Source organism: Astyanax mexicanus, chromosome 25 (assembly GCF_023375975.1).
Source record: "Astyanax mexicanus isolate ESR-SI-001 chromosome 25, AstMex3_surface, whole genome shotgun sequence".
Lineage (NCBI taxonomy): Eukaryota > Metazoa > Chordata > Actinopteri > Characiformes > Acestrorhamphidae > Astyanax > Astyanax mexicanus.
In genome coordinates, this window is record NC_064432.1 from 17,914,870 (window position 1) to 17,936,405 (window position 21,536).

Consider the following 21,536-nt stretch of genomic DNA (forward strand, 5'->3'; position numbering starts at 1 on the left):
TGATCACATTAACAGGATTGGGTAGATTACATGTGCTTTTAAAAAAATATGGTGATTTAAACTAAACAGATCACTACTCTTACCATGTCTGTGTTTTATCAAATTAGTCGTACACACATTACCGTACAACTTCTGTCTGTGGACATGTTTTATTGGTGTTCAGATGTGCTGTATTGTGTGTATTGACTAACAATGCTAATCTGGGATAAAGCTAGCAATAAAATAAACAATACACACAAAACAAACTAGGACATACTTTGGCTTTAACATAAAACACCAGTAAAGGATTGTCAAACCAGTTGTCAAACCAGTCTTTCGCTAACTTTCACTAAGTTTAACTGGAACCTCATCAACTTGATGTCATTCCTAACTTCAATGAATGAGAAATCTGGAGTGAAATAGACTTGGCCTGTAGTGTAAAATGAAAATGAGTATTAACTTTTGTCCAATAGCCCACCCATGCAAAAGAAACCTGCATGTTTTTACACAACTAATAAGCTCAAAGTAGCTCCACACTTCATTGATAGAATTCTGAGGTCCCTGACATTTAAAACGTGGCACTGAGAACTTTAAGTGCACAAGTAGTTTATTTAAAAAAAACAGCTTATACACACAGTACCTTCATGTAGTTCTCCAGCACTGCTGCCTTTAAAATTAAGTCACGATATGTCAACTGATGAGAACGAACGAATAGGTGGGATAGGAGAACAGATTGCAAAATTAATGCATGAATTCCAGCTGTTGCTGAAAATAAATCTCTACATCTATTTTAATAATTACATTGTGTCATTAGCTGTATGTATTTTATATATTTATGATTAGCTGAGCATGAATATTGGTAAGAATAACCCAATTCTGCATTTATATTATATTTTCATCCTTAAAAATGGATTTTTTACCCAATATAATTTGACTTAAATGTGGGAAATAGTGTTTTCCCTGCTTACCATTGCTGTGGGAGTCAGGGAGATCATCAGAAGTTGTTAACATATGGAGAGGCAAGAAATTGAAGTAATTAACTCTTGACTCTTGAAGTTCAGCACAGCTGTTAACTGAAAGCTGAACAGTTAAAATACTCTACATCATAAAGCTGAATAGAGAAAATCCTGTGCAAAACTGTCATCTAAGCAAAAATCTAACATCTAAAACATATTCTGGTTTGTTTAACTCCATATGTTTTTCTTTATAGCTTGGATGACTTAATTATTATTTATCTAAAATGCAGAAAATTTTCAATAATGAAAAAAACACTGAACTTAAGGTGTGTCCAAAATTGGACTGGTACTGTATGTTTCTGATACTGATATTGTCCACCTCTATATTGAGCATTGTAATAACTCCTATTCATATTTAACCACTTAAGCCACAATATCACCCAAAATCACCCCAAATAACAGGGCAGAGTTAGTTTGGAGCCCTGGGACCGCCCCCTATTTGTAGTGACAGAGAGAAGAGCATCTAAAGGGATAAACAGCGGTTAGAGAATGTTCATGTAAACCTGATATATGACTGTTTTTCGGAACATAAAACCACACTTACATTATAAGCAAACTTCCAGGGAGAAAGGAGTATAAAACAACAATAAAAATTGTAGGAAATGGGCCCTATAATTTCTTCCCTTCACAGGTAATAAACAGTGCAGTCTCGGCGGAGCCCCATCACTTAAAATAATCTGAAAGGTGAAACTCATTTTGCTAATTAGGGCCGCAATCAAGTCTCTCTTTCCCTCTCTCTGACCTCTGCGCAGCACGCGGACTGCGGCAAACAATTGATTAAGCAATTATTTTAATTGACTGTAATGCGTGTCTGTGTGCGCGTTTGTGTGTGGGTGTGGGTGTGTGTGTGCGTCGGAAAGCGTGTGCGATGCTAAAGTGCTGGATGATGGAGAATGGTGGTGGTGTTAATAGCCTCACTCTTAACTCGTCGCCTCTCCTACTGCAGTGGCCCTTTACACACAGCGTGAGTGTGTACTTACCAAATTAGAGCTTTAACTCAACCTGAAAGCTTTATTAGAGTGTTCAACAGCTGTTGCGTCGCTTCACAAAATGTACACACTTTATGGGCTTTTTTTTTCTTAAAAATAAACAAGGGAAGTGAAAAAAATGCAGATAGGGGGCGCTGGCAGCCTGGGGGAATAATCAAGTAGGGTGTAGTTATGGCCACTGCTGTTGAGTTCAAGGATGTGATCAGACTGCAGGCAAATCAGATTTGCTTCTCAGATAAGATATGTTATCTAAATTTTTTGCAAGTGATCGGATTGGATTTGCCTGTCTGGACATCACAACTGTACCTGTGTAGATTGCTGTTGTATACTGAGGCCAGCATTAATAACTAACCTTAGGCAATCTATTGGAACCCATGCACACTTCTATTTCTCTAGATTTTATGAGGCTGGATGTTGTGAATGACAGAAAAGAAATCAGATTTAAGTGTCCAGGGTGTCCATACAACTCATTTTAAACCACCTCCAAGTGAATAGCTTGGATATGATTTGCAAAAATCTGATTTTATGTAGTTTATGCCTGTTTAGACTATGGATAAAATCTAGACCTAAATTAGATCTAGGCTGTCACTCTGTGTGGTGCAGTGGATAACACCACTGCCTGCCAGTGTGCTACCATGTGGAAGATTGCTGTTCAATTCCAGGTGTGGGTAACTATGCTGTGCTACACCAATAAGAGTCCTTGAGCAAGACTCCTAACACTAAATTGGCCCACCTCTGTAATATGAATAACCTTGTAAGTCGCTCTGGATAAGAGCACATGCTAAACACCGAGATTATAGTGTAATAGACATGTGAATGCTACTCCTATAAATCAAATTCTTTATGTTCAGTACAGGGTTGTTTTTTAATAAGTATATACAGCTCTGGAAAAAATAAGAGACCACTTCAGTTACTGAATCAGTTTCTCTGATCTTGGTATTTATAGGTAAATGTTTGAGTAAAATGAACATTGTTGTTTCATTCTATAAACTACGGACAACATTTCTCCCAAATTCCAAATAAAAATATTGTCATTTAGAGCATTTATTTGCAGAAAATGGGAAATGACTGAAATAATAAAACAGATGCAGAGCTTTCAGACCTCAAATAATGCAAAGAAAACAATTATATCTGTATTTTTGAATTCCAATCTGGTTATGAAATCAACCAGTTTCAGTCTGACCAGGATATACTGTAGCAAAAATAAAGGAGTGTATAAAGGGTCTTTAAAGGCTCAATTCTCCTTTATTATTTTATTACAAATTATTATGAGAGCGTTTTTCAAATGTTCAATATGATTATAAATACTGCAGCGTGGGCTAGATATAATTTAGTGTAAGTGAAGAGGGTTAGAGCTCAATCGCTGCTGCTGCCGTATTTTTGAAGGTGAATAACAAGCTCTTTAGGTTAACATGCTTTGTGTATGTTTTTTTTGTAATGCTGTCAGATCTAACATGTTATCACACAATAAATGATTAACACCACTTTAGGAACAAGAGTGAGAGCAAGAGGTTGCAATCACAGATGAGTTGAACCACTGACTCTCTCTCTCTCTCTCTCTCTCACTCTCTCTCTCTCGCTCCATATATATATGTGGAAAAAAACTCTTTCTTTGATTTTACCAAATTAAAAACCTTTGGATTATAATCAAAAGGGAGATGAATGATCACAACCATCAAACCAAGTTGAACTGCTTAAAGTTTTGCACGAGGAGTTGCATAAAGTTATCCAAAAGCAGTGTGTAAGACTGGTGGAGGAGAACATGCCAAGATGCATAAAACTGTGATTAAAAAGCAGGGTTATTCCACCAAATATTGATTTCTGAACTCTTAAAACTTTATGAATATGTACTTGTTTTCTGCATTATTTGAGGTCTGAAAGCTCTGCTTCTTTTTTGTTATTTCAGCCATTTCTCATTTTCTGCAAATAAATGCTCTAAATGACAGTATTTTTATTTGGAATTTGGGAAAAATGTTGTCCATAGTTTATAAAATAAAACAACAATGTTCATTTTACTCAAACATATACCTATAAATAGCAATGTGTAATGAACTACACATAGTAATGCAACATGCATCATGGCATACCTTGGCTCTGTGCTTTACCTTTACTTCACACTATTGAAAGTCTTTCAAGGATATGCTACAGCCACTTGGGATAATATTGTTTTAATGAAACTGTATAGCATAGCATCCCAGCCAGACTCTAGTTACAGGTCCTAGACAGCTAGACAACAGGCCCAAAACCATTTAGCAGTCAAGGGTGAATTAAAAGGGTTGTGATTCAACATTTTAGTTTGGCTTTACTGTAGAACACTTGAAGAACTCCGGTGTGTACACACATTATGTTTACTATAATGAAAAAATCTAAAAGAGTTGTCTGGGCCCTTTAATAACATGGAATACACAAATGCTAAATTCCAGTCACAGTGCTGACCAAGGATCACTTACAAAACTTAGAAAAAAATAGTTAATAAAAAATGGTGGGAACTGATCTGTATATCAGTACTTCTCTCATGTTCAAGCCTGAACTCAAGGTGCCCAGAAATGGTAGAAACAGCTTCTTCTTCCTTTTTTTGATCTCTTAATCTTAGCATTTAAGCCGTAATTAGATATTGACCCAAAAGAGATGCATGAAAGACAGAGAAAAATGCCATTTAGAAGAGCAAACCTTCCAATCCCTTTTCTCTCCCACTTTAACTGAGCAGAGAGAGATTCCATTATCTGATTTGATCCTCAAAGGACAAAAGATTGGTATTAAGTTAATTTAGGTTTCTTCCTTTCGTCTCCTTGATTGGAAGAAATGACTGAACTAAAGAAAGACTGACGGGGGAGCGAAGTCTCTTGCTGGCGATGAGGTGTAACTGGGGAATTGTCTGGATAGCGGGAATATCTGATGTTAAGTTCTGTGCTGTTCCTCAAGCTGTGAAGAAGAATGGAACTGTCTGATCTTTCCTTCTTTGACCATGTCCGTAAAAATAGAAACCTATAGTCTGATAGTATCTGGCCATTGACTGGTTGTAAAAAAGGGTAAAGGAAAGGACAGTAGTGTGGTAGGTGCCTCTAAGAGGCTGAGTACACTTTTGGTCGTAGGTGTGTGATTTTTTTTTTTTTTTTTTCATCTTTCACCACCTTTCATACCAGTTATTTTAAATGATCTAGAAGCTTAAGAGAGATCTCATTGGATTTTTATAGTGGTTCTGACCTAATTAATTAAGGATCTGATATACTATTGATATACTCAATCTAAACATTTGACAAAAACCAGCAGCTGTATTATTTTGGCATGTTCATTTGGCTCTAAAAACCCATAAAGAATTCATAAAACATCCAGTGTATGTGTGTGTGTATGTGTGTGTGTTCAGGAAATGGGTTGTTTTTAACACATTAATGCCATATGAAATGTATGTCTTTCCTCCAGAGATAAAGAAGCAGGTCAGATCTCCTGTGGACTCTGCTTTTTAAACATTCTACAGTGGATCTTCATATCTCCCCGCACCGTTCTCAAAGGAGGAAAGCAGCGTTTGAAATCTTCTGCTGTGTTTACATTTACATCTACTCTTTTGGCCGACGCTCCTACCCAGAGCAACTTACCAACCGATGAACCATTAAACTGATAAACTAGACCAAGAAATACTGAAAGAGTTTGTGACTCAACAATTAATAAATACATAAATACAGTGTAATAGCATGATACATTACATCCGGTTACACATGATAGGTACAGTATATCATGGGTATATTCAATACTTCCAGTACAATACACGATTATACAATACTGTTAAACATAGTGAAGCCATTAGATATTAGATTTCTACTAGATTTGTATCAACATTGCAGTGAGGACCACCTTCAGCTACAGAGCCAGAGGTAGCAGAGTCAGGATATTGGATGATGATCACCCCCACCTTATCCACAATCCCCCCAACTCATCCTAAAAGCATTGGATGGACCTTCACCATTCCAAAGAAGACAGCTCCACTGCTCCACAGCTCAATGCTGGAGGGCTTTACACCATCTATCTAGCCCAAGCCTGTCAAACCATTGTTGTTTTAGTCAGATTTGATTGATTTTATCAGTGACTTATTTTCAACCAAAATGTATCATCTGAATTCAGTGTCTGTGCAATCTTGGAGGCTCTTATTTCATGGATATGTGACTTTGATTTCCAACATGATCTCAACATGATGTGGTTTCTGAAGGATGGGACATTGATTTCCAAATAAAATACAGCACCTGTCTAACAATGGGGCTCCATGTCAAACCATTGTTGTAAAATGTGTCTGATGTTGGAGCGTTATGTCAAAATACATGATGCAGCATTTTTATTGACAGATTTGATTTGGATTTTTAACCCAAAGTCAGTGTTCGTCTAATGTTGTAGTTTGACGTCAACCCACTGTTGGTTTTTGACAGGTATGTAATTTAATGCCCAGTCAATTTCCAACTAAAATTCAATATCTGTCTACAGATGGAGCTTGTTGGTTTGTGACAGTTATGTGGTTCTGATGTTTAACCGAACATAGCTGACTTTTTTTTTCAAAGATCTAAGCTTCTTCTGAAACTCTTTTCTGAAAAAACTTCTTTTCTGAAAAGAAGATAAACTATGTATGTATGTACGCATGGTATTGTGTGGCTTTTATAAATGAGGAGCTATATTTTGATGGTGTATTTGTTAATATTTGTTCCTTATCTCAGAACAGCTAAATATTGTGATATATTTCACATAAGAATCCAATATTCTGAAGTTAGAGTTGTATCACCCAACCTTGGTTTCTAGTTCATATTTAAAAGAGTGTGATAAGTCACAGCAAAAGAGATGCCTGGCGAGTGTGTGTGTGTGTGTGTGTGTGTGTATTAGAGGCATATTGTATGCATAGGAGGTCTGGGGTAAGATTGACAGGCCGGGAAAGTAAGAACAAAATTCATCTCATTGTTTGAACAATTAATATAAGGATAAGGACTTTGTTTGAACAAATGTGGGGATAATAGAGGAAATGACTGTTTTGATGGATTTTGATGTCACAGTCATTCGTAGAAGAACATCAGAAGTATAAATATTTGGGAAGGTGATTACAGGGAATGTTGTGTTTTTGTTGTTGTTCTTAATGATTAAAAAGCCAATTAAAGCGCCTGCGAGTCGTACTGGTGTAGACGTAACTTTCTTCCCCTAAATGCATATTTGCACAAATTTGTAATCGGCTTTTCATCTCAGACATGTTTGCTGTGTGTGACATACAGCTGGAAGCAGCCAGTTGATTGCATGTACTTTAGTCGTTGTACTTGATTAGCTTTTACTTCCCCCAGGATGCAACATTTGAGAGCTTTACTTGAGCAGAATTTGAATGGAATGATACTTTTTTTCCTGCTCCACATTGCTCCTGTTGTTGCCGTTGTACTTACATTAACAAGTCTTTTTAACAGTAGTTTTCATGACTGTGTGCCTGTAAATGCTCATTTATACTCACTGTTACATACAGATAAGGATATGAACAAAGCCTTCTTCCCAAATTCCATGTTTGTTTTGTTCATATTAGTGCCTGTTTTCTAAAAGCTCACAGATAGGGACAAATTACAGCAGTACCACTTAAAATTGTGGCAGTGTAGCCAACAGTTTTAGCAAAACATGACGAATCTTTTTTTTGTTAGCTTTTTGGTAGAAAAAAAGTACTATAGTACTGTATTGCATCCTCCTCCACCAGTGACACATTATTGTCAGAAACGTCTACCTGTGAACTTCCCTTTAGTGGAACCTGTGCCATCATAAAGACTGTATAGAAGTATGTAGACAGTGACAATTGCACCATTGGACATATGGACACATTATTTTTTGTAAATGAGTCTAAAGACATATATAGATATATGTACACTATATTGCAGCTGCTCAGCCATTGAAAACCCATTACATGAAGCTCTCTACACATTTCCTGAGCTAATCTGTAGACCTCATGGAGTTTGTTAAAACATTAAGCCATTTTATTCTGAGAGCAAGTTGTTTCACTTACACTTACACTTTAATAAACTCACTGACAGTTGGCTGTGGAATCCTATCACAGTACCACACCGGAATTCACTGTGCTCCTGAGAGTGACCTGTTCTTTCACTAATGTTAGCAGAAGCAGTCTGCAGTATGTCTAGCTGCTTGATTTTATACACCAGTGGACATGAAATTGATTGAAGCTTATAAATGACTGGTTGGGGCAGGATATCATCATCCACGAAACAATAGAAAATGAAAAAGAACTGGCGCCATGTTGAAATCTGACAGATGATGCTGGTGATTCCTGTATCTACTGTAACTGTAGATTAACCCTTATTTATGAACAAAATCAAAATGAATCTGTAGGCAATCTGTTAAGCTTGAAATAAAGCAGATTCTGGAACAATGTCTGGAAAGGCAACTCACTGAATTGACAACATGCCAGTGCCAGACGGACACCCCACTACAAAAAGTATTTAATTCATCAGCCACTAAACTGTAGTGCAGTGTAAAAACAATTCTAACTGTACTAAATGTAATATATACAACAAACACTTGAAACATGTTCCAGACTTTGGTCAGGAATTTTTCAGGTGTGAAAATGACCCACAGGGAACAGTATGAGTATATGATATATGTAATGTAAATGTAGACAGTATGCTATATACATTGTAATAATTTAACCTAAAATGTAACCAAATTTAATATATTTGTATCCGTACAGTGAGGTAATGGATTTTTTATCAATTTTGATTAGTATAAATAATGCTGTGTCCTAAAACATGTTATCAGTCTGTGTTACTACAATAAAGAGATGTAGTTTTAGGGAAAATATTATTAGGCTGCACAGTTCAAAACCAATTAAATAAAATTTGACTAATCAACTTCAATAGGGTCAAGTGGGAAATTGTATATGTTTCATTTTTCACCAGACAATTCCTTTAAGGTTTTATTTATACAGGAGCTCCAGAATGTCCAGAAAAATGCACCGCTTGTCATTGACTTCAGTAAGTGCAATGCTTTTACTGGACATGGTGTTGAAAAATCGAAAACAACCCCGTAACCAGAGATACAGCATATTGATTAGATTTGAGATTTGTTTTCACTTGCAAAAATATAACTCCACTGGAGTTTACTGGAGTGTCTTTTAGCCAGTATCTTTATTTAGTCTGTACGCTGCATTGCCTCAGTCCTCACAGACAGTATCTCAGACAGTGAACCTGTAAGATGGCGGTAATAGAATCTATTTTTGCAGTGTAAGTCTAAATCTGCAGCCCTCGGGCCGGCGGCGAGGACGGTCGATGCAATCAAAATAATACCAGATTAAGGTTCCATCGTTGTGGAGAGGGCATCCAGCGGCCTGACACTTCAAACCTCAGAGCCGGGCGCCTCTCCTGCAGCCAGTCCCTCCAACTGGCCGTAATTGGTTCGATGTCTGTGGGGGGAGGTAAAAAAATAAATAAATAAGTAAAATGCTAAGAGAGCCACTCTGCTTTTCATCTTTCGCTCTCTTTCATCTGAGAAGCAGATGGCGGAAGAGTTTGACGCTTTGAAAGGCGAAGATTGCCGAGCAGCGTGAGGCCGCACTTTGGGGAAGCGATTTGGACATGAAAGTTTTGCAGAGAGTCTGGGGTCTGCACTGGCTGGCCGCCGCCACCGCCACCGCTTCGTTCTGCTTGCTTTGATTCACTTTTTAGTGGACGAGGCGTTCGAGTCTGCCGAACCGGACGGTGTTTTGGATGACGAGCTCGGAAGCTGGACACTGGCGCGAGTTTTAACGGCTCAGTAATGCACCGACAACACTGAAGGCCAGATGTAAGTAGAGAAGAAGGCGCAGCTATTCAACATGCTAAGACTGGAGCTAATCAACCAAAAGCAAAATTACATTTATTTCAGTTAAATGTGCCGTGATGAGCGGATTCATGCAGCAAAAATGTGCAGCAAAAGTATTTTGTATCGGACACTTCAGTGAAAATCTGGTAAAGTTAGATGCTGGAATTCATCCACAACCAAAAGCGCTAAAGCTCTCTCAGTTGGAAACACTCAGTATACAAAGCAGAATACAGAGGCTAGACCAACACACAGTGGAAACATCTTTGTGGAATCACAGTTGAAAGATCTTTCTGGGTAGAAACAGATTTCATTAACTCTGAACCAAAGAAAAAGGTTTATCGAATAGAAAATACTAAGGATTTATAGTAAACTCGTGTTGCTGTCATCCCACCACTTGCATGAGATCACTGAGGCATGTGGATGGTGGAGTGTATGGAGGCCAGTTTTTTTAGGATGCCCTGTCTATGTTACCTTCTGGCTCTTTTCCTTTAGTAAGGCTGCTATAGCCAGACCTGCTAAATACACTGTACTCTGATAATTTGTTCACATGTTCTGTACTCCATAAATCCAAACAGAACTAATTATATCTCTTTCCAAGTTTCTAATTTCCTAAGTTGATGGCTGTCCACTTGTATGGCCTGACACAGATGGTAGTTTGACAGTCATTTCCTCCTGCTACTGACTACATTAAAAATTGTGAACATAGATGTGCACATAGATTGTCTACACAGCACTCATGCTTTGGTAGAGCACAATATGTCCTAATCACACCTAAATCACAGCACAAAAACGTCTTTAGACATTTTCCCACAGCCATGAAAAACAAGATAGGACAGAGATAGCCCAAGTCATCCATTCTCTTCACTTTGCCTCTCTTCATTTACTTTCCTGCCAAGAACTGTTCCTAAATGTGAGGCAATCTTACTGTCTGGAACATCACTCAAGCTGTGAATGTAGTCGAAAAGAACAAGTGAGCGAGTTTCTGAAGTCTCCAGCGAAGTTCAGAGCAGGACTTGCTGGGCTTTCACTGAGTGTGCTTATATTCAGCCTGTCAGTGGAATCTTTCAATGGCCACAATAGCCACTGGTGAGGTTTGACAGGACACTGAATGCCTCGGCATTTCATTGCCTTTCTTCGGGTTTAGCTTTGTGTCAGGTCATGATAACCCCCTTTCAGAGATTTTGAGCTTTTGGTGCTGTAAAAACAACATTGCCCATCAAAAACATGAACACCATTTCTATATGTGAGCACAATGGAGCTTGTCATGCCATTTTTTACAATTTTAACATTTTATTTGTTAACATTTTTCTTATCTCCGGCCTAGAGGAGGAACTTTCACTGACTGACTTACTGAATAAATGACTGATGAATGCATTCTTTCTTTAAGCTAGGTTGTTCTACTTTATTTGCATAAATCATCATTCACACAACATTTGCCTCACCCATCATCACTACCCTGGTATTAGTCACAAGCCATGTTAATCAGAGTACTGTACGTCATTGGTTCATATCTTAAGGCTTTAAGAGCAAGACAGAAGTCATTTACCAAGTCTGCATAACATTTAATGGTACATGAACCATTAATAGATATCTATGTTATGTGTTTTGTTGAAATGCCATTAAAAAATCAATGCAACCAATGGCGGTCATGCAAAACTAGGCTTGTCTGGTTTGTCCTTTTTTTTAGTTTTTTTTGGTCTGAATCCTGCCAGTTCACTAGCCTGGGAGGAGTTAACCACTTATTTTCAGCCTGGCACACTTTGTTAGCCCCTCTTCAGCTCCTGAGAGACTTGTTAATATTGTGAGAGCTAGCGCAGTTCCTTTTCATACAAGTGCCTTTTTCTGCGCCCTTCATCTCCTGGCATCCGTCCTCCTTGTGCAGATGGCACCAATACCCACTCTGGCTCTGTTCATGCCTCTGTGAGTGTAGTGGACAATAGTGGACAGGCCATTCATGTAAGAATCAGGGCTTTGCTAGCTTGAAGAGACATCTGCTTTGGCTGGCAACATTGTAATGACACTGATAGCACCACAGCTATGGTATCTGTAGCATAGCTTGGATAACAATAGCAATTATGGCAGATTCAGGTTAAATTACCTACAGATTAGCAAGATGCAGATGCTGCCGGTTATCATTAAGCAACATGGTCGGCCATCAATTAGATCAATTTTAGATTAAAAAAAAACTGAAAAGGGCCCAGTAAATGGGTGTATTATGCATATTTTTATGTATTTTTACACTTTATTGCCAAAAGTATCCACTCGCCTGCATTGTGTTTGGTGATGTAAGGCTTGGCTGGAGCTGCTCGGCCATGGGAAATTTTTAGTAGCGAGGAAATTTAACGACTGGCCTTGCATTCATCACGGTACAAAGCTGGAATTCACTGAGCTCCTAAGAGTGACCCGTTCTTTCACTACTGTCTGTAGAAGCAGTCTGCATGTCTAGGTATTTGGTTTTATACACCTGTGGCCATGGAAGTAACCCTCAAATATGGACTGCACACTGCTATGGTCCTACAACCTAGGCCTACTTGAAGCCTCTCCGACTGTAACATCATAACCACAGTGAATAGGCTGTTTGCCCTAAATGTCTTCTTATCAAAATGATTGGCTACTATTTCACTTATCAGCTGTTAAAAGTTAAGAAATTGATTTAACCTGCAAATACGTGCCTTTTCCATGAGGTAAACTGCTAAGCCCAATATTTGAAAGAACCTTGCTAAAGCACAAGGTGGCTAAAACAGCAATCAGTGTAACCATGCCCAGTCAGTGAACCGTACACCACAAACCAAAAGGTCACGGTCTTGTTCCCAGCTACTCTTGGTTTTCTGGAGATAGCATCTCAGAGACATGTTGCACCACTGAACTGGAAACGGCCCGTTTGGTTTGGCTTGCAGTGCGGGCAGGTCATGCTTCATGATTTAAATAAGCACAGAGGCATGTCCGAGAGGGAATGCCTCCATTCTGATTCACTTTATTCAGTCATAGAGCTAAACACAGTCCAGATGTGCTTGCTAAATCAAGACATCTGGAGCCAACTCTATTTTCCAGCTAATAAACATCCCAGATAATATCATGCTAAAGTAAATATGTTCAGTCTTCTTGTACCAGACTTCTCTAATATAAAAGTAATATCAAATGAAGCTACTGCATTTACCAAACTGAATAATTCTCAAAGCTGTATTAGCACAATCTTATCATTTTTATTGCTAGTGAATATTGCATAATAGCTAGATTTACTTAATTTAGGTCTTTGAAAAGAGTAGACACTAAGGAAACACAGGAGTCTATTGTGGTTTGGATTTAGGGGGGGCTCACCTTGCCAAGCCAAACAGTCAACCAGTATAACCAAGCTTTACCAAACTTCACACTGAATTGATCAGTTTAATAGATGTTTTAATCTGGATGATCAACCATCATCTGAATCCAATTTAATTTTTTTCCACCCACCTAAGCTATTATGTGTTATCACACCTGCCCAGCAGGAGGAGGTACAGAAGCGTGAAGACTAATCTCACCTGTTTCACTACACAAGATATCACATATCAGTATGTTTATAGCGTAGATTAAGTGTTTATAGCATTACCTGGGTTCTCTGGGTTACCTGTTCTTTTGTACATATTGTTTCTGCTATTAAGAGGGTTTTTTACTCAAAGTTTGGTCAAAGTTTATAGAACGGCCCCTGTTTTAGTAGTCCACTAGTAATGCTACATGGTCCAGTACAGGCTGCTGTTTTATTTTATTAAACTCATTTCTTCACTGCTGAAACTAAGACTTTGTCCAAAGTTAAGCTAAGCTAAAGGCACTGTTGCCATGTGGGTCAGCCAGACCTCTTCCTGTATCATTTTCTAAGATTCTTGTGAAGGTGTAGGAAACGGTACTCAATGCTCTCTGACTTTATCTGTAATTTCTCTGAAGAAAAGACTTATTCTTTACAGAGTTCTCTGTGTTTCAATGTCTTTTCTAGTTAATATGATGAAAGTGTGAATGTGCTGCGTGTAAGTGTGTAAATGCTGCAGCAGAGAGTGCGGTAACAAGATCTGTTCCAGCACTGCTTTACTACAGACTACTACTTTGTAAATTGGCTTTTTTTTTTTTTACAAAACAAGGCTCTTTTTTTACCATTCTACAGACCAGCTTTAAGTTGTTAACCAACCATATTTCCTGAAACGCATTTAAATTCTCTGGATTTTGTACCATTTCAGGTTATTCACTGAAAGTGCGGTGTTCTAACCTTAAACTTTTGACCGTAAGCTTACCTGATTTGATTTGATGTACTTTTGCTTCTCCAACTGCACTGAGTGTTGCAGCCAGTTAGCCTGGAATTTGATAAAAGCAAAAGAAGACCTCAGCCTCCTCAGTGAGCTGGACGAAAGCTGACCCTGCGTGACTTGTTCCTGTTGTTAACTCGCTAATCCATACTCAGCCGTATGGCCGGGGCTAAGAAATGCGGTGCTTCCGAACGCTTTCCATTGTTTTCCTGCTCCATCCTGTCTTCCAGGTCAGCGAGACAGAGTGTGTGGAGCTGCAGGAGTCTGGAGAGGGGAATGTGTGGAGTGTGGTCAGTCCAGTGGTCAGACAGTCAGAGAGAGAGAGAGAGGGAGAGAAATGGGTGCGGAGAGCCGAAGCGGCTGCTGGATCTCTAATTTAAGCCAGAGTGTGTCAGCTGTCTTGCTGGTAACAAGCACCTGAGCACCCTGCGCTTCAGCGCGCCGTGCTGGGCAGTGGGATGAAGGGCGAGGATGAGGAAGAGTGAACCAGAGTTAGAGAGCCACTCCCAGCGGTATTCAACCCTCGACCTCTTTTTCTTACCCATGTCTCTGCTCTGTGTCTTCCTTCCCTCCCTCTCACTCGCTCTCATTCTCTCACTCTGACCCGGCCGGGTAGTAATTGTGGAGTCTTCCCCTTGCTTTTTATATCTGCAGTAATGGGAAAGGGAGACAGTGTCATGTGTGTGTGAGAGTATATGTGAGTCTATGTGAGTGCGTGTGTGTGTGTGTGTGTGTCTGTAGGTGTGTAAGATCTGGACAGTGCCCTGACCCAAAGGAGGGCAGCTCGTCTGAAGCTTTTCCCCCACAATCCGTCTCTTGCACACAGTAGTGCACATCAGGCCTGTGGTTTCCTGCACTGTGGAGGTACTTACCAACTTGGATATCTTTACAGTGGGGATCGTGGGAAGACTGGGAGGATTCGCCATGACTACAACTCAAAAATAAATGTTTAATCTAGTGTTCAAAACTTGTATGAAAGTGTTTCAGGCATCAGGCAGTGTATTACTTACAGTTTCATGTAAAAATGTTCTAGAATTCTTTAGACACCTATTCACCAATTTGCACATCTGCTGGTATGTTTCTCTGGAATAGAGCACTTTGTTTATAAGCTCATAAGTACATGTACAAACAAGTTTTTTTTGTATTTACTGGACCTGGCTTTGCCAAACTCATGGGATAGCAGTTTGTAGGTAAGTTATGTGTTGTTATGTGCGATGGCTTGGGAACACCTAACACATTTTAACATTGCTCAATCAACTGTGGCACAAGTAATATGTCATAAAAAGCATTACCTTCCACAGTGGCAGTACATTCTGTGGTTATAATTAAGATCAGTGGCACATTAGTTCCTATCCCATTACTGTTGGCTTGTCAGTAAATATTCCAGTAGAAATGTAAAAAGAAAACCATTACTAGACAAAACTGTCCAGATCAGTCTGTTTTACAGGTGACTTCAAAAGTTCATCTATCAGTTGTGTTGAAATGAAGACAGGCTGACTGAGTCTGAGTCAAGACTAAGTGCGATTTTACACCTGTAGTTCGTTTCTCTGATCTGAATCAGTTAAAGAGTTTGTTTATTTGGAGTGTTTTTCCCCACAGTTTGGTTTGTTTTCACACAGGTGAAAAAACCTAAATGCACCAGAATGTGCACAAACAAACCAACAAACCAGAGTTGTTTGGTGCAGCAGCAAAAAAGTAAATACAGCAAGAAGGTCCTATGTTTCAGACCAGAACCTACAGCTGTGCAGTGTGAAACTGCTTTAAAAATAAACACAGAAAATTTCCAAGCAGTTGCGTCGGAACTACAGTTTCTTTTTCCATCTACTCCAACATCACCTCGCTGCCCAGACCAACCCCCTGGCTGGAATTGTCTTTGGTCTGGGCGTGTGAAGAGTGAGATGCAAAAGGAGTGATGTCCTACAGCTTTATTTTAAACCACTGAGCTTCTTGTTTGTTAGGGGGTTTCTAATAAAATGGCCAGTGAGTAAAAGTACAAGCTGGGTGTTTTTCCTGATAAAGTGACTTACAGAAGGAAAGCAAAAAACGTAATTAAGTTTAATTGTTTGATCAATGAAGTTCCAATAACTCTGCTAATTACCGTCTGTATGAGTGTTTTTAATTACATGTTATTCTTGTGGAGGTATTATACTGCATCCTTTACGTTACTATAAAGACGCAGTGAAACACTGCTCTGAGCGTTAAACGGGCCTGAAGTAATCTGTCACAGTAAGGAGAAATATAATGTAGTATTACGTTAATTGGGTGTTTTTACTGGCGTAAATGAAACTCGTAACTGAGGTTGTGTTGTCCTGTGTGGAGATGTGGGTGTAATTAATTATTGTAAAGACATCGCCTCCCTTATTAACTTGACTGTGTGGCTCTATTCACTTTCTCTCTCTCTCTCTCTCTCTCTCTCTCTCTCTCTTTCTCTCTCTCTCTCTTTTTCTCGCTTTAATGATCATTTGGTGCTTCATCGTCTTGATAAGTCGCTCCAGCGCAACCCTGTAAACCACCTGACCCAACACAATTAACAATGAAAATACATCAGCGCTTTTCCAGAAGATACCTGAATTATACACAATTAAGAGAAATTACTTTATCGATTTAAGATGCCGTGCGCGAGTAAAGTCCCTGTTCTCTGTTTTACTGTTATGACTATTAATCTTCTTGTCCTAAGAAGAATTAATGTTTAAATTGTTTGTTAATGGCTGTGTTTAATTATACTCACAGAAGAAGAAAAGTGAGGACCGCTTTTTGTGTGTATTAGGCAAAACAGCGTCAGCAGCAAATATTAGAAATTTATAGTGATGCACTGTTAGTCATATATGTACGAATATTTTAAGATCTTATTGTTCAGTCTTGATTGATGCCATTAGAGCACCCTAGTGAAATAGACATTAAAGACAAGTATTCATATTTTTAAAACATATTCAACATATTTACTATAGAAATTCTCAATAAATAAATAAAATATAAGATTCCTTTGATCAATATATCCATTATATTTACCTTCAGTAAATACTCTCTTTTACGTTTACTCCTACAGGCCCAGATTTCCTGGGCAGGCTTGAACAGGCCAGAATGAGCCTAAATGATCTCAAATGGGCCCTTCAGTAGTAAACAACAGGTTAACTCATTCAATAATTAATATCTTACGTATATTTTGAGCATAATCTGGCAGAGGTAAACACTGAGTATGTTAGCTAATACATACATATTTCAATTTTCCAATTTCCACACATTGGATATAGTGTACTGCCTCAAGATGCCCTTCCTTCTTATGCCTTTTTATAGTGGTGGTAAATTACCTAGCTATTGCTAGAAACCTTACTAAAGCTCAGTGATTACCTTTTTTAGCAGAAAAATAGCCAGCTTGTCTGTTTCCATGGCTGCAGCACACTGTTTGCGTGCTGTTGTGTCTTAGACCTGGCAACACTGGACGTAGAAATGGGACTGGGGGAATGGCGGTGGGCAGATTTGGAGGTCACATCCAACACAGATTTCTGTGACATACCGCACAGTTCAAATGAGAAAATACTGGCTGTAGATCTGCTGACAGGAGCTGCCAAACTCCCGTCAGCATGTTTCCTTTGTTATGACAGAAAATCTAATCTTTATTGGTCCTTTAATGTTTGGGGTAGCCAGAAGTCAAAAGCCAGAGGATGGAAGGGTTGGAGAGGGAAAGTAAGGATGAGTAAGTTCACTGAAGTATGAAGGCGCTAGAGCATGCAGGGCTTTTTAAACTCAGCAGAAGGGTTTTGTACTCAATACAGAAAGAATGGGCACCCAATGAAGCTGAAGTAATGTGTGCAGTGTGATTGGTGAGTACAGACCCTAGCAGCTGAGTTTTGTAAGTACGGTAATCAAGCAGAGTTACTAAAAAAATCAAAGAGAAGTGAACTGCAGCGATCAATGTGAGAGGAAATAAAACCCATACTTATCAAACTTCTTGGCGTAAGAATGCTGTTCCAGGGTCAGTTAAGGTTTACTGAATTCTGTTAGACAGCTGATGAGAGATGATCTTAGATCAGCATTTTTACCCATAGGCTAATAATTTCATTATTATAACATTATCATTATATTTGTTGTTTTATTTACTCATACAATCACTGACATTATCCTGTTTTGTACTAGATAGTTATACTGTTTAAATAAATGGTACATGTTATATTATGAAACCGAACGAGGCCACCATGAACAACTACCATGTGATGATTAGATGATTAGGGATTAAAGGAGGTAGAAATATGATTTCTGTGTAGGCTGATGTCTTATAAATATGATAAATATATATTCTTAAGAATAAAAAAATCTTACTGTAAGTCTTAAGTCATATTTTTAATCTTTGAAGGCCAAAAGGCACAGTATAGTGATAATGACCCAGCAGCGATTATCAAAGACAGTCTAAAGTACATGTCTAATAACTGATGTTTACTGTGACTCATCTGTAGCTCTTTAGCTTTCACTAACTGACTCAGCATGTTGCAGACGTTTTTGCATATGTGTGTGTGAGTGTGTGTTACAGTGTTTCAGTGCAGCCTTGACCTGTGCCATTAAAGTTCCATCTCTCGTACATGTTTGGCCTTCTGTTTAATGGTAGTGGTAAAACAGGTGCGTTTTATGACTGTGCCACCTTTGCTTGGCGACCTCTGCGCAGAGTTTGGGTGTCAGTGTCCTCTCGTCCGGCGGACTCGCGGCTGTGGGGAAGGAAGTGCTGGAGGTTGTGTGTTAAACTGTGGATTTCACTGCCTTTAATGGCTTTAATGCAGGTGGATATAATGGCTCTGAAAGCAAGCTATAGTTCATCTCAGCTCTGCCAGCGCCAAACAAATCAAATGTCCAGGAGATGTAAATTTAATGACACTCTCTCGCTCACTCTCTCTCTTTTTCTCTCTTTCTCTCTAACCCTCACTCTCTTTTCACCCTTTCTCTCTCCTTGTCTCGCTCACCCTCTCTCTTTCTATAATTCTCTCTCTTTTTCCCTCCCTCTCACATGTACTCAACCTCTTGGTCTTTCACTCTCTTTCTCTCTCTGTCTCTCTCACCCTTTCTCTGTCTCTCTAACTCCTTCTCTCTCTCTCTCTCTCTCTCTCTCTCTCTTTCTCTCTTTCTTTCTAACTCTCAGGCCATCAACCTATCAAAGCTTTAACTGCTACAGAGAAGATACAACACTAAGCTGATCATTAACTCAGCAGGGCTGGACCTGACTCATGCTTGTGTTTTTGTTTTTTTTTTTTGTCAAGGGATCATAAATAAATATACACTATATGTGCATACACTAAGTATTGGAACACCCGCTCATTCACTCATTCTCAGAAATCACAGGTTTTAAAAAGGGTTTATCCTGGTTTACAGTAATTCAGAGTAGCTGTCCATACTGTCCCAACTCATTCCAAAAGTATTCGATGGAGCCCCATAATTCCAGAGAACACAGTTCCTCTTCTCCACATAGCTCACTTCTCTGTTTGCGTAGACAATTCTAGCCCGATTACCACTCACCCTGCTGTCCACTGTGGGTGGTAATACCTTCTATAACAAACAGTATTCCCAGTACCTGTGTAAAAACTGTGAGAATGTACACTGAGGACTGTTAAATGCCTGCAGAACAACTTTGGAAGTGGAATGTCCTATCCATCTAGCACCCACTATCAGACCTCACTCCAACCTTGATAAAAAAAAAACATGTTGCTCACAAGATAGCACCTTACAACTTATATATAATAGGTGTGGGTATTTTCAAGAAACAAGGAACACTTAATGGTCAATTTATTAATTTACTGGCATGTGTATATAGGCTATGTATTTATGTGTGCATATACAATGACACACCTGCATTGAGGTCAGGTAATTGACCACCTGCTTCAGGTCTCCTTTGCTTTGTGTAACACACACCAGCACACTGGCAGCTCACCTGCCTCCAACTCACACGCGCACACACTCACACAGTCTCTATGGCAATCCCTCTAGGCCTTATTTGCATGCAGTGGTGTCTGGGGTAAAAGGGAACAGGAGAGAGTTCGAAGTAGTTCAATAGATGGAGCCTGAAAGAGAGAGAGAGAGAGAGAGAGAGAGAGAGAAGGAAATCAAGTAACAGTAGGAGGGATCACACTATAAAGCTCAGGAGGACTTTGACTGTGTTCTATTTGGCTGTTGCTGTTGTGTGGAGGTGCGTGAGGAGCAGGATAATGTGGAGCTGACGCCAGTGGAAAACATCCGCAGTCTTTAGAGCAGGTGAGTCTGTACACTCTCTCACACTGAGCTGGAAATGATGCTGGAGGAACGGCGGATGGTGTCTAGTCCACTGATCTGCTTCCTGTATGGAGGAGTTCACTGTGTGGTTCTGATGCTACTGTCAGAATTTACACAGCTACTCATATCCAACTTCAGCTCAACTGATTGTTTACAGGATTACCTGTAAACCTGCGCCAATTTTTTTAACAGTATTCTGTAATATACAGCACATGGTATATTGTTATCAAGTATACATTGAAATCACAAGATCATTCTTCACTGATACCACATGCTTTATTTGATTGAGCATTGTTGCGGTCAATGAAAAGTGAATAAACAAAAGTTGTTTTTTTTCTGGTATTTTATTAATTTATTTTAGTCTGTTCATGATAAAATTTACATTACAGCTGCCATTTGTTGTTGTTTACGTAGCTAAGAGGCAAGACTTCATTGGTAGAATAAGACACAAATTGCAAAATACATTCTGTGGTACAGTGTTTTTTATAAACTGCTTGTGCACTTTCAAATTCTCAGTGCCTCGTTTTTAATGTCAGGGCCCTCAGAATTCTATCAATGAAGTTTTGGAGCTACTTTAAGTTTGTTACTGGTGTAAAAATAGTGATTTCTTTGCAGTCTTTGCAACACTATGCCCTTATCACTAGCATTGTAAGCCTGTTAGGAAATCGGCTAAAAGTACTGTATTTTGGCATGCTGAGGGTGAGTGAAGGCAGGCTATTCAACAAAAGATTATATTCGTTATCCTTTTTTCAAGGATTCAAGGGTTTAAGGAGATTTTATTGTCTTTCGCATCACATGTGGTATATGAGGTGGAATGAAATTGTGATCTCGCGATCCAGTTTACACCCAAGAGCTGTTGTTAAAATAGATGTATAGATAAAATAAGATAACAAAATAAAATAGATACAAAGTAGAATACAATAAAACACAGAATAGAACAAAATAGATAAAAATAATTACACAAAAAAGTCCAGATTGCAGGTTTACTATAGCAGCATGATAATGGAAAAAGAGCAGTACAAGATAATGTGTGTCTCAGTGCGGTTTAAGGTGACAGTGTTTGTAAGCAGTATTGTCCTTGTAAAGTGACATTTTCACAGATTTTTGTATTTTTAATAGTGCTGTAAGGTGATTAAAAATGAATCCAACTAATTATGTGCTGTTATTAATTTATCTAAATTAATTGCCTATAAACGCATTCATCATCAAAGTATTTTAAA

At 38.8% G+C, this 21,536-nt stretch overlaps 1 protein-coding gene across 3 annotated transcripts in view; it reads left to right on the forward strand.

Annotated features, from left to right (window-relative positions):
* Window positions 1–21,536, forward strand: part of LOC103041974 (phospholipid-transporting ATPase ABCA1) — a 243,650-nt gene that overhangs the window by 31,785 nt on the left and 190,329 nt on the right. The window contains exon 1 of one of the 3 annotated variants that reach the window (XM_049472173.1): window positions 20,137–20,298. The exons of the other annotated variants lie outside the window; for them this stretch is intronic. The gene's annotated coding sequence lies outside the window, so the exon portion shown is untranslated. Of the gene's footprint in view, window positions 1–20,136; window positions 20,299–21,536 lie in introns of those variants that run through there. 3 annotated transcript variants of the gene reach the window in all.